General features: G+C 38.9%; 1 pseudogene; it reads left to right on the top strand.

The window, feature by feature from the left end:
* The first annotated feature begins 12,266 nt into the window (after window positions 1-12,266).
* On the top strand, window positions 12,267-12,574 carry LOC100579383 (annotated as a pseudogene).
* The last annotated feature ends 358 nt before the right edge of the window (window positions 12,575-12,932 follow it).

Below are 12,932 nucleotides of genomic sequence, written 5' to 3'. Positions count from 1 at the left end.
ATTGCTGACAATCTAACAAAATTTGATTACCAAAGGGAAGGGTCTGTGGGTTCCATCAATTTTCTCATGAGGGCCTAGTTTTTGTCTTATTATGAACAATTATCCACTCCTTCTAAAACAGAATTCCAGTTTTATAACCTGAAGAATGTTAATTGAGAGGCAAACAGGCTTGTTGGTCAACTTTTAAAAAGTTGTCCTATTACACCCTTTCTGTAGGTTATTGGGTGCTGCCTTGCTGTATAGATTCATAACTTAACTCTGTCTTCCCAGAACACAGGCGAGCAGCTCCAAGGTAGCTTGTGGTCTTCAGTGCACTTCAATATTCAGCGATCAAGAAAAAAATTAGTAAACATAAATCTAAAGTAGGGATTTTACCACCTTTTTCAGATTTTTTTTTACATTAAAACGTTCTTAAAATATTTGGAACGTAAGAAGAGGTTTTTTGTAGTCCAGGATCACAGTCATGTAAATAAAAAGGCGAGTAACACATTATTTGAAAACCCATCCATCCTCCTGCCTGAACGGAAAACTGAGTTCAGAAAAAATGAACTAAGGCCTTTGAAATTGAGCAACCCAGCATTTCCCGGACCATAGCAGGCATACAAGAAACATTGCTGATTAAAGAACAACTGTAGAAATCCGTGTTACTTGGTGAAAGAGCTAAATCAGTGGGCCAGGCTCTCGTTGCTGGCAAGAGACTTCTCAGGAGGGTGAGTGTTTGCTTCTTCCATCTACTAGGGTTCCATCTGTGTAGGTTTAATCCTAAGAATAATGACTTTCTTTTTCTTTCAGCATCCCTCCCTGCAGTGGTCCTTTCCTACAGATCAGGAGGACCAGATCACCTGTCGGTGCTCTTGTGGCCTCATAAAGGATAATCCTACGTGCTCCTTGGTCACTCTTGAGATGATGGAGGCTGTACCCCTGCTGACTTAGTCTTGGTCTCTTGGATTACATATATCAAGGATAAGGCAGTTTTTTTTTTTTTGAGGGTTAGCTGTGGTCACTGCATGCCACCACTGGTCTGAAATGCAGCCCTATTCTGCTTTATTTAACTTTCATAGGCCCAGCCATAGGCTCATTGAGCAAGGTTAACTAGGTCAGGATTGGGTTCCAGCCTCCACTCTAGGCTGTATCTAGAATTGCCTGTCCCTGGATCACTTGACCTTGACATTGAGCTTTTGTCACAGGCTTCCCTCTCCTTCATGACTAATAACCCTCAGTAAGAACTGGGATTGTCTTCTGCCAGATGAGCTCAGCCAGGGCCTTTTTAACCCATCAGAGAGACTGAATAGCACTGATTCCCAAAGGAGGAGGACTTGAGTTCTCAATCTTTTTCCTCCTAGAAGACTAAACATTCCCTTATTAAAATCTCCACTTCTCCTAGAGCCACACACCATTTTCACAAAACAAGGAATAGCTGAGGATTCTATGACAAATAAAAAATATTGCCTTGTTATATACTTCCCCTAGGATATTGTATGTGTCGGTTTTTTAAAAAATAGAACCATAACGATAAGCATCCCAAGTCGATATTTCCAGAACAAAGTCTGTCTGCTCCAAGATGCCTTGCCATCTCCCCCACTAGGCTAAGCAGTCCCTGGCAACTTTCTTGGAAAACAACATTTAAAAAGACAAAAAAAAAAAAAAAAAAAAGCTTCCACTTGTTGAATATCCCAATGTACAGTGTGATATTTCAAAAATCCTCTTATTTGCTGCATATGTCAAACTAAGTTTGCTTAATTTCCTGTCTTGTCTTGCCTAAAACATGAATCTACATGAGACTATATCCTTTCTCTTCTCTCCTTTTCTTTCCCTCTGTCTTCACTGTCCTAATCTTGTCCAATTCTTATTACTCTTGCTAAATTTTTCATTGGCAGTCTACTTACTGAATGTCTCAGTGTTGAGAGGAGGGGGTGGTGACAAACTAGGATATGAATTGTTATCATTAGCAAATAGCAATCGTCCCAAGGGTATTAGTTCTTTTTTGACATAAAAAACACAAACTAAGCTGGGCACGGTGGCTCACGCCTATAATCCCAGCACTTTGGGAGTCTGAGACAGGAGAATAGCTTGAGCCCAGGAATTTGAGACTAGCCTAGGAAACAAGGCAAAACACAATCTCTACAAAATTTTTTTTTTTTAAACTAGCTGGCTCTGGTGGTGTGCACCTGTGGTCCCAGCTACTCAGGAGTCTGAGGTGGGAGAATCACTTGAGCCCGGGAGGTTGAGGCTGCAATGAGCTGAGATTGCACCACTTCACTGCAGCCTGGGCGACACAGTGAGATGCTGTCCAAAAAAAAAAACAACAACAACAACAACAAAAAAAAAAACCCCACAAACTAGTAGCCTAAAAATGTGTCCTCTCTCCTGAATTTATTCCATTTATTCCTATTAAATAAAATAAGAAAAGAAAGATAGAATGAAGAAAAAACTGTGGGTACATGATAGCATCTAAACGTCTGTTAGTTGGTCAAACCCATTGCCAAATACAACAATCACTGTCTGTAACCTCAAGATCTCTCTGGCCACCCTGTAATCTCAGAACTTTGGGAGGCCAAAGTGGGAGGATCCCTTGAGTTTAGAAATTCAAGACTCGGCCTGAGACTGAGCAACACAGTGGGACACTGTGTCTACAAAATATTTAAGAAATTAGCCAGGCATGGAGGCACACATCTGTAGTCCCAGCTACTTGGGAGGCTGAGGTGGGAGGATCACTTAAAACTGGGAGGTCAAGGCTGCAGTGAGCTGTGATGGTGCCACTACTTTCCAACCCAGGCAACACAGCAAGACCCTGCCTCAAAAAAAAAAAAAAAAAAAAAAAAAAAAGATCTCTTGGCTGTGAGCAGAATTGATCAATAAGTAAACAAGTACATTTTTCTATTTTTATTTCAGGATGTACTATTTTTTGGAGTTACCAGAAATTTAATTTCAAATGTTCAATATAATGGTAGATTACTATAGACTAATATAGTATTATCTCTGAATACAATTATGCTTTAATTAATTAAAAGATAATTTTTCTAATAATTTAGAAAAGTGATTATTGCCAAACTTTACCTAACAAGAAAAATACATTTTCTTTAGGAAGATTAACAATTACTGAGTTTTTCCTTCCTAGGATTTGTCTTGACAATAAAATCTAGTTAGCAGCAAACTTTTTGCTAAACAATATAATTTAATGAGGCTCAAAGGGCAGAAAATTAAATCATTTACACCAAATAGGTTTTTCAGTAGTAAGACAAAGCTTATTTTGTAAGCCCTTCATCTAAAAATGTGTCTATAAATGACATGAGTGCTTGTTTATATTGCCAAATTGGCACTTTAAACAGGAAGGTTTGCTTCTGTGATGCAATGGTTAAAAACTATTCTATAGTCCAAATTGCTTATGGGAGGTTTCCAACAGAACTAAGCGATGTGACATTTTTTGCAGCTAAAAACCATATTCATAGAGCTGTGTATTCATTTTGTTGGCTTTCTTTTGACCTCAGGCTGTGGAAAAATAAATGTGAACCTCATGTTATCATAAGGTAACTGCTATTTATTGACTGCTTACCATATATATGGGTATGTATCTATATGTACTGATATATATGAGCACAGAAACAATGACAAAGAGGATTCAGAAGCTGGAAACACACAGCACATAGTGAGTCCAGAAATCATTGTGTCCCCAAGGTTTCTGCTTTATAAAACTGCTGCCTCTTGTATTGTTAGTTCAGGTCAGAATATGTGCACTAATGTGTCAATGACATGAGTACATTTATTTCTAAAAATCGTTTTCCATGGACTTAAATTCAGCCTCTCCAATCTTCCCTTAAAATAATTTATCTTTCATATCAAAAACAAAATCTGTTTCTTAGCCTTCATTTTTGTTTATTTTAGTATGCATATTTCTAATCCCTTTAGTTTCTCAGAATTTTGTTTTCAGCTGGGTGCGGTGGCTCAAGCCTGTGATACCACCAGCATTTTGGGAGGCTGAGGCAGGTGGATCACTTGAGGCCAGGAGTTCCAGACCAGCCTGGCTAACATGGTAAAACACTATCTCTGTAAAAACAACAAAAAATCAGATGGGTATGGTGGCGCATGCCTGTAGTCTCAGCTACTAAGGAGGCTGAGGCACAAGAATCGCTTGAACCTGGGAGCAGAGGTTGCAGTGAGCCAAGATCGCGCTACTGCACTTCAGCCTGGGTGACAGAGTGAGACTGTCAAAAAAGAGAAAAAAGAATTTTGGTTTCATGATTGTAGTCATTTTTAGGATAAAGAAATTATTTATAATTTTAAGATATGCATATGTTATGTAGTTTCTCTCTCAGGAAGAATAACAAATTCTTATTTTTTTGTTCTGAAAATCTGGCTTCTTTTTCCAAATTTTATCCTTGGGTACCTTGGTTTCCTGCCGACACAATAATAGAAGCACTTCAAGTTCTCTGAGCTGCCACAATGTAAGTAAAGCTATTACAGATTTTATTATATTCCATAGGAAAAAAATAAGGCTGTTAACATTCTCTGGACTGCTGTTGCAATTTATAAAAAGGTCAGTGAAATGGCACTCTAAAAATGCTCTCACCTTCTGCCATAGGCAACAAACGTCCATGGGGGAAACTTCTGTTGGCTTCATTGCAGATCCTGACTCACTCCGTGTAAACGCCACTTCCAAATGGGTTGTCACTGGTTAATTTGGATTCTCTTGCTCCTTCACAATGCTTTAAATGGCTCCTTTCTCTCTATTACTGCAATTGTCTGTTTAAACCTTTGGCATTTTAACTTTTTAAAAAATATGTGTCTTTTGTATACATCTTCAGAAAAATTGGAACTGGTCATTTACTTTCTCCATCCCAGCAGTTTCTGTGGATTGGTGTTGGGTTTCAATCAGGTTAGGATACAATAAAAGGGATTTTTTTTAACTTTTATTTTAAATTGAGGGGTACATGTGCAGGGTGTGCAGATTTGTTACATAGGTCAACATGTGTCATGAGGGGTTGTTGTACAGATTATTTCGTTACTCGGGTATTAAGCCTAGTATCCATTAGTTATTTTTCCTGATTCTCTCCCTTTTCCTATCCTCTACCCTGTGATAAGCCCCAGTGTGCGCTGTTCCCCTCTGTGTGTCCATATGTTCTCATCATTTAGCTCCCACAGTTTGGGGTTTTACATTTATGTCTTTAATCCATCTTGAGTTATTTTTTGTACATGGCATAAGGAAATGGTCCAGTTTCAATTTTCTGCCTATCCCAGCACTATCTATTGAATTTACTGAATCCTTTCCTCATTGCTTGTTTTTATCAAATTTGTCAAAGATCAGATAGTTGTAGGTGTGTGGTCTTATTTCTGGGTTATCTATTCTGTTCCATTGGTCTATGTGTCCTTGTACCAGTACCATGATGTTGTGGTTACTGTAGCCTTGTAGTATAGTTTGAAGTCAGATAGTGTGATGCCTCCAGCTTTGTTCTTTTTGGTTAGGATTGCCTTTGCTATTTAGGCTTTTTTGGTTCCATGTAAATTTTATTTTTTATTTATTTATTTTTTTGAGACAGAGTCTCACTCTGTTTCCCAGGCTGGAGTGCAGTGGCATGATCTCAGCTCGCTGCAACCTCTGCCTCCTAGGTTCAAGTGATTCTCCTGCCTCAACCTCCTGAGTAGCTGGGTTTACAGGTGCATGCCACCATGCCTGGCTAATTTTTGTATTTTTAGTAGAGATGGGTTTTTGCCATTTTGGCCAGGCTGATCTCAAACTCCTGACCTCAAGTGACCCGCCAACCTCAGCCTCCCAAAGTGCTGGCATTACAGGCATGAGCCACTACACCTGGCTTGGTTCCCTGTGAATTTTTAAATAGTTTTTTCTAGTTCTGTGAAGAATGTCAATGGTGGTTTAATGGGAATAGCATTGAACCTATAAATTGCTTTGAGCAGTATGGCCATTTTAACAATATTGATTCTTCCTATCCATGAGCATGAAATGTTTTTCCATTTGTTTGTGTCATCTCTGATTTCTTTGAGCAGTGGTTTGTAGTTCTCCTTGTGGAGATCTTTCTCTTTCCTTGTTAGCTGTATTTCTAGGTATTTTATTCTTTTTGTGGCAATTGTGAATGGGAGTTGGTTCATGATTTGGCTCTCAGCTTGACTGTTGCTGGTGGATGGGAATGCTAGTGATTTTTCCACATTGATTTTGTATCCTGAGACTTTGCTGAAATTGCTTATCAGTTTAAGAAGCTTTTGGGCTGAGACAGTATGGTTTTCTAGATATAGGATCATGTCAACTGTAAATAGGGATAGTTTGACTTCCTCTCTTCCTATTCAAATGTCTTTATTTCTTTCTCTTGCCTGATTGCCCCGGCCGGAACTTCCAATACTATGCTGAATAGGAGTCGTAAGAGAGGGCGTCTTTGTCTTATGCTGGTTTTCAAAGGGAACGCTTCCGGCTTTTGCCCATTCAGTATGATGTTGGCTGTGGGTTTGTCAAATATGGCTAATAAAAGGGATTTAAATCAATCCTCGTCCAGTGCCTTCACATTGGACTTGGGGGTAGGAGAAATTCAGGTGATCCTCACTGGTCTTTTTTATTCTCCGACTTTCTCCATTCTCACCTCCAAATAATGAAGAATGTCTCATGATGTCAAGTTTGCTTTTGTGTTATTACCACTCTTGATGATATTTTTTTAATGTTTTGCTTCTGTTGAAACTGAATTCCAACATCTGCTTGTGACATTTGCTCTTTCCTCTTAAGGAGTTCTGATGAGGGCTGGGGGAGTTGAGTTCCTAGGGGTGGTATGGACTAGTTGAAGTTTAATCAGATCCTCCCTGGACCAGAGGCCTAGTTACTGATGGAAGGAGACTTGTAGTGTCCTCCTCTCCAAATCCATTCTCCTCACCAACCCCCCTCACCAAATGCATTCTCCTCTTCTTCCAGGGCATCCTCTAGAAACTAAATGTTATAGCCACCCTTGCAGCTAATGGTGGCCATGCCATGTGACTCAATTTCTCACTGATGGAATGCAAGCAGAAGTGATGGATGCAACTTCTGCTTCACTTGTTAATAGGAAATGATTTTCCCTGGACTTGCTCTGTTACTTCTCATGCTAACTGGACACAGACATGCCTGAAATGCAGCTTCTGCTTTCCACACAAGCTGGTGCCCTGGAAAAAGGAGGGAGATGATGGAAGCAACCTGTGTCCCTGAATGACCACATATGACTACATATAGCAGAGCTGCCCTATAGCCTCAATCAGATACTGTTGCATGAGAGAGAAGTAAGCTTCAGTCTGTTGCAAGCCACTCTATATATTGTATATTTGGGATGTTTTTATTCAGCAGCTTAGCCTGTACTCCTATTGTTCCTCTGAGCCAGGACAGATTTATTCCTTTTCTGCCCATATTATACCACGGGGTGTGGATAATGCCCTGTGGATGTGGGAAGAAAAATACATCTCTGCTGGCCCCTACTAAAATAATCCCACACACAATCCACCTAATCAATATTTAGTGAGCTCATATCTTGTACAGCACTCTGGGCTAGGCATTTTGTGAGAAATAATAGCAGCTTTGCTTCTCAGAAAAAATAAGAAATCACACCCAGCAGGAGAAATCATAAGAGATCTAAAAAAGGTGCAGTGGTGGCTGTGGGTCTCATGTATGTGAAGGATTTCACAAATGGAGATGAAGAAATGGAAATTCTCAGCAAGAGAGGAGGATTTACTACCAAAGAGACAGGGAAAAAAAAAAAAACTTCAGCTTGGCTATAGTATGATGGGCATGATGAGAAAATAGGAGATAAAACCTAAAATGTATAATTGGAGGCCATTTTCAAAGAAGTATCAGACCAAGAAGACAGGCCTGGGCAAAGTGTGGAGGTTTTAGCTAAAGGATTGAAAATCTGTTTCCAACTCTTATAACTCAGCTAGGCCTAGACCAAAGCTCTTTTTGCGTTTTATTTGAAATGACTTTTGTTGCTGCTTCCTAACAAGTGAGAGCATTAATTTAGTGAATTGCTTTGAAGATAGGAGACACTTTATAAATATTGAGAGTAAAGTATTAATTTTATTCTCATAGCTACCATAGACCATGCCACTGAGTTACTTTGGTAATCCTATGAGAATGCCAACTTTTTTCACACCAATTTTCTAGTCCAATCAGTAGTGGAAATGCCAAACTAATTGAAATGTATTTAGAACTACATGATTTCTAAATGTGTGCATGTAATGTTTGTTTTTCTTTCATTAGCCATACTATCAAATCAAAATGAATACCTACATGCTTTTAAACTCACATACTTGATTTTCCAGATTGCATTTTTTCAAATGTAAGTAAGAGGAATGTTCATATTTCTTGTCTGTGTTTGGGTTACACTCTTAATGGTGATGATTTCTTTACCACTTGCTCAAACTAAATCATTATTCTCTATTATTCTAAGAAAGTAGTGTTGATGCGTTGGGATTTCAAGCACATCTAGCATAAGATCCATACGATTTTTTTTTTTTTTTGGCCTGAGTTACTGCACAACAATGAGAAGTATAAATGCATAAGTCAAGCTTCCACTGATCATGTTAACAGTATTATGGGGAAGTGATGTCTCGTCACAAAATTTTATTTAAGGACTACTCTTACTTCTGGAAGCAAAATTTCTTCCAAATTAATTAACTTGTGCCAATAAATTATCATAATTAAAGAGTGGGAAAATCTATAGAAAATTTAGATAGAGATGATAGAGATACAGATAGAAAGACAGCTTTTTTTCTGAATTGCATATAAGCTCAGTATGGTCAGAGACATGACATCTCCCCCATCACCCCATCACCCCCCCTTGAAAACTATACACCCAATCTATTATTCTGGAAGTATAGAATAAGAGGTATTAAGGAATCATAATATTAAAAATCACCAGTGTGTTTCCCAGGGGAAAAGCCAGTACTACTACTATATTTTGTTGTTTTTATTAACTCACTTGGTTTTAATTATTTTTCAAAAACTCATATTCCTAATGCCTCACCTAACTATGCGATATTAGATCTCAATTATGCTTCTGCATACATCTTTGACGTTGCCCTTGGAAATACCCCAATTTTTATCTTACTGCAGAAAAAAAGTCACTATCCCTCCCCACTACTTTCTTAAGCTAGTCTACTATTCTACTTAGACTATTATGCTGGAATACTATTCTACGTATACTATCAGGCTAATCATCAAGTATAATTCATTATTGTTTTCATTAGCTAATTTTAGGTAATTTTGTAACCCTACAAATTCTCTTGAAACAAAGTCCCTATGTGCATATCTATCAATGCATAATCAGCTCCCTGGTAGAAACCGCTGTGATAGGGGGTGTCAAATAGTTTTTCTTTGCTCCAGGCAGCCTGGAAGAATAAATTTTAAATTTGTTTTCTTTCTAAATGACTTAACTCCTGGATTTTGCATAACAATATCTGCTAAAAAAGTAATCTGACATTATTTGTTTATTATCTTTCTTTCTCTACTAGAATGTAAGCTTTCTAAAAACAGGGATCTTTTTTTTTTTCCACTGCTGTGTCCTTAGCACCTAGAAAATTGTCTGAGACATAGTTGAAACTCAGGAAATATCTATTGAATTAATGAATAGATATGAAACGATATGAAAAGCAGAAGGTATTTATCTGGGTCAAGAAGAGACACAGGATAGGGCCTTCGGAGTCTGCTAAATTCCTAGGATGTTATCCTAGGGGAAAATGAAGGAGGTCAAGTTTCCTATAGTGCTTCCACTTTCCATTGGTGCACCTCTCTGCCAGACTCCCAGGGTTCTGACTCTGCTGTCAGGAGGAAAACAGTCTCACAAAGAAATAATTCATTAGCTGTCAATTCAGTGAATAGTTGTCAAGCACTGGCCATGTGTCCCAGGCATTACACTAGACCTAGAGTTGAAAATAATAATAACAAGATAGGGACTCTGCTCATCATCTGGTGATAAGTGCTAGGAGCATAGAATGGAAAACAATTACAAGCCTACTGCCTTGTCATGGGAACACTCAAGCTACCATGTGCAGACACTCACGTGATAAGGAACTGATGCCTCCTGGCAACAGCCACATGAGCACACATCAAGGTAGTGGATCCTCCATCCCCACTTTAGCTTTCAGATTACTGATGGCCCTGCCAACTTCTTGACATCAACCTCAAGAGATATCTTGTGCTAGAATCACCCAGCTAAACTGTTCCCAAATTTCTGACTCACAGAAACTGTGAAAAATATGGTTCTTGTTTTAAGCCACTAAGTTTGAGGATAATTTATTGTGCAGCAACAGATGACTAACATAGACTTCAGTGAAAAATGAACTTAAAAATGGGATGCTAAGCATTGCTCATGGGGGAAAACGTTTTCACCTCAGGTGGACATTGCTGAAAGATTTCTTGGGATGTGCAGACAGGTCACTATCCAAAGCACATGTTGTAATGCACCAAGGATTTGGAGTCCCAAAGTTCCTTCTTGGTAACTCATCGCAACTCCAGCCTAACAGACTGATCTTCCTAAAAGTCAAGCAAATGGGTGGGTCACCTGAGGTTAGGAGTTTGAGACCAGCCTGACCAATATGGTGAAACCCCATCTCTAATAAAACAAGTACAAAAATTATCCAGGCATGGTAGTGTGTGCCTGTAATCCCAGCTACTCAGGAGGCTGTGGCAGGGAGAAATGCTTGAACCCAGGAGACAGAGGTTGCAGTGAGCCCAGATCGTGCCACTCCACTCCAGCCTGGGCAACAGAACAAGACTCTGTCTCAAAAAATAAATAAATAAATAAATAAATAAATAAATAAATAAATAATAAAAGCCAAGCAAACCAGGTCTGATGAAGCAAGAAGTTAAGAATTGGATTCATTCATTCAGTACCAAACACTGAAAAGAAATTGGACTGGCTTTAAAAAGGACCACATAAAATGTGTGCACATATCCACTAGGATATTAAATCTCTGGCAAATAACTATAGGTAAATCCTAAAATCCAAAACAAAATAAACTGCCCTGACTCATTCAGTTTCAATATAAAAATAAATAAAATACAATGTAATTAACAATAAAATGTACCTAAGAGAGAAAGAATGAGAGTTACAACCTGGAAATATTTCTGCTAATGAAATTGATTTGTTGTTTGACCACCTCTGCTGCTTCTTAGCGCCTTTAGGATTCCCCTCCTCTCACTGTTCCCTTTCTTCTATTTCTATTAAAAATGACTCCACTTGGATTTTAATAACGAAGCATTAATACATTCATCAGCAAAGATGCATTCTCTACTGGTCTTGTCTCATTTCCTTCCATGAAACATAGGCCCAAGTCCCAAGTTTCTTGCTTTCCCTTGGCTTGGATCTGAGGGCAGCCTGACTTTTGTAGCTTTCCTCTGTAACTTCTACCATTACACGTCACCTCAGCCTACATGCTGACCTTTTGTTCCCTACCGCCTAGACTGAGAACCTGGTCCATAGTTAGTGCTAAATAAATACTAGTTGCTTTGTCCTTACCATAACTGTCACCATCACCATCATCATCATCATCATGACCACCATCACTGCCATCTGTAGAAGTGCCAATTCCTTGTCTGGATTTCCAACCCTTTGTTCCCTAGCTGGTTAGCTTCAGCGGGCAATCCTGTCTATTTAGTGGTATGGATTATCAACTTTGTCTGCTCAGAAATACACAACCTACCTGAGCACTCCCTATCTTAGCCAGTTTCCCTGGTCTTCAACCCCATGCCTTCCTCAATCTCTGGTACATTTATTTTCTTCTTCCACATAATCACGGCTTGTTAGAAGTAGAAATCATCTTAAAGATCATCTTGCTTAACCCCTACATTTTAAAAATGAGAAACGCAAAATTTAAGTAAGGGTTATAACTAGCAGAGCCCACTTTCCATTCTCCAAGTCCAAGGTGTCTTTCTCTATGACCATGGTTCTCAGCCAGGGAGGATTTCAGCACCCAAGCAGTGTCTGAAAATATTTCTGATTGTCAAAATGTGAGGGGCAGAGTATGCTCCTGGCATCTGCTAGTGTTTAGCAGTATCCTTGTCCTCTACTCACATTTAATCCTACTGCTGTAAATGGTGTTATATAGGAGACAAATGACATTAAGAAATTAACCTAAGTACACTTGGCTAGTAAGTACAAAAGCCATCAATTACAAGGCCATCTTGCTTTAAGACACAATCCACTCTCCACCGTGGTGCCCTTGTCAAAAGAAAAGTAAAAAAGTGCTATATACTTCTGTTTCCGGCCCAGCCTCTTTCTTTCCATGCCGATAGCACTCACGCAAACATGGTGAACATTCCTAAAACCCATTGGACTTTCTGTAAGAAGTGTGGCAAGCACCAACCCCACAAAGTGACATAGTACAAGAAGAACAAGGATTCTCTGTATGCCCAGGGAAAGCAGCATTATGACAGGAAGCAGAGTGGCTATGGTGGGCAGACTAAGCCAATTATCCAGAAAAAGGCTGAAACTACAAAGAAGATTGTGCTAAGGTTTGAGTGCATTGAGCCCAACTGCAGGTCTAAGGCTATTAAGAGATGCATTTTGAACTGGGAGGAGATAAGAAGAGAAAGGGCCAAGTGATTCAATTCTAAGTGTCATCTTTTCTTTTATTATGAAGACAATAAAGTCTTGAGTTTATGTTCAAAAAAAATGAAAGGTAAAAAAGTAACCCTCAATGTTAGTATCATAGTATTTTATATATTATACTACATTATCATTTTTTCATTTTCCCAAATTTGGACCATTTATAGTTCTGAATTTCACAAGCATAAACTTGTGTCCCTGGGGAAGAAAATTACTACTGTCCTTACTTGGCGAGAAGAGGAAGTGGCTTCAATAAGTGGTATAGGGCTCTGGGCCAAGTCTTCAGAGGAGTCCGCAATGACTTACTAGCTCAGCAAAGAAGAGGAGGACATCTTGCCAACAACACTGCAGTCGGAATAAGTTACC

This window comes from Nomascus leucogenys, chromosome 16, assembly GCF_006542625.1.
Source record: "Nomascus leucogenys isolate Asia chromosome 16, Asia_NLE_v1, whole genome shotgun sequence".
NCBI classification, from domain to species: domain Eukaryota; kingdom Metazoa; phylum Chordata; class Mammalia; order Primates; family Hylobatidae; genus Nomascus; species Nomascus leucogenys.
Note: the sequence above shows the minus strand (reverse complement) of the source record. Positions and strands in the feature narration are given on the sequence as shown.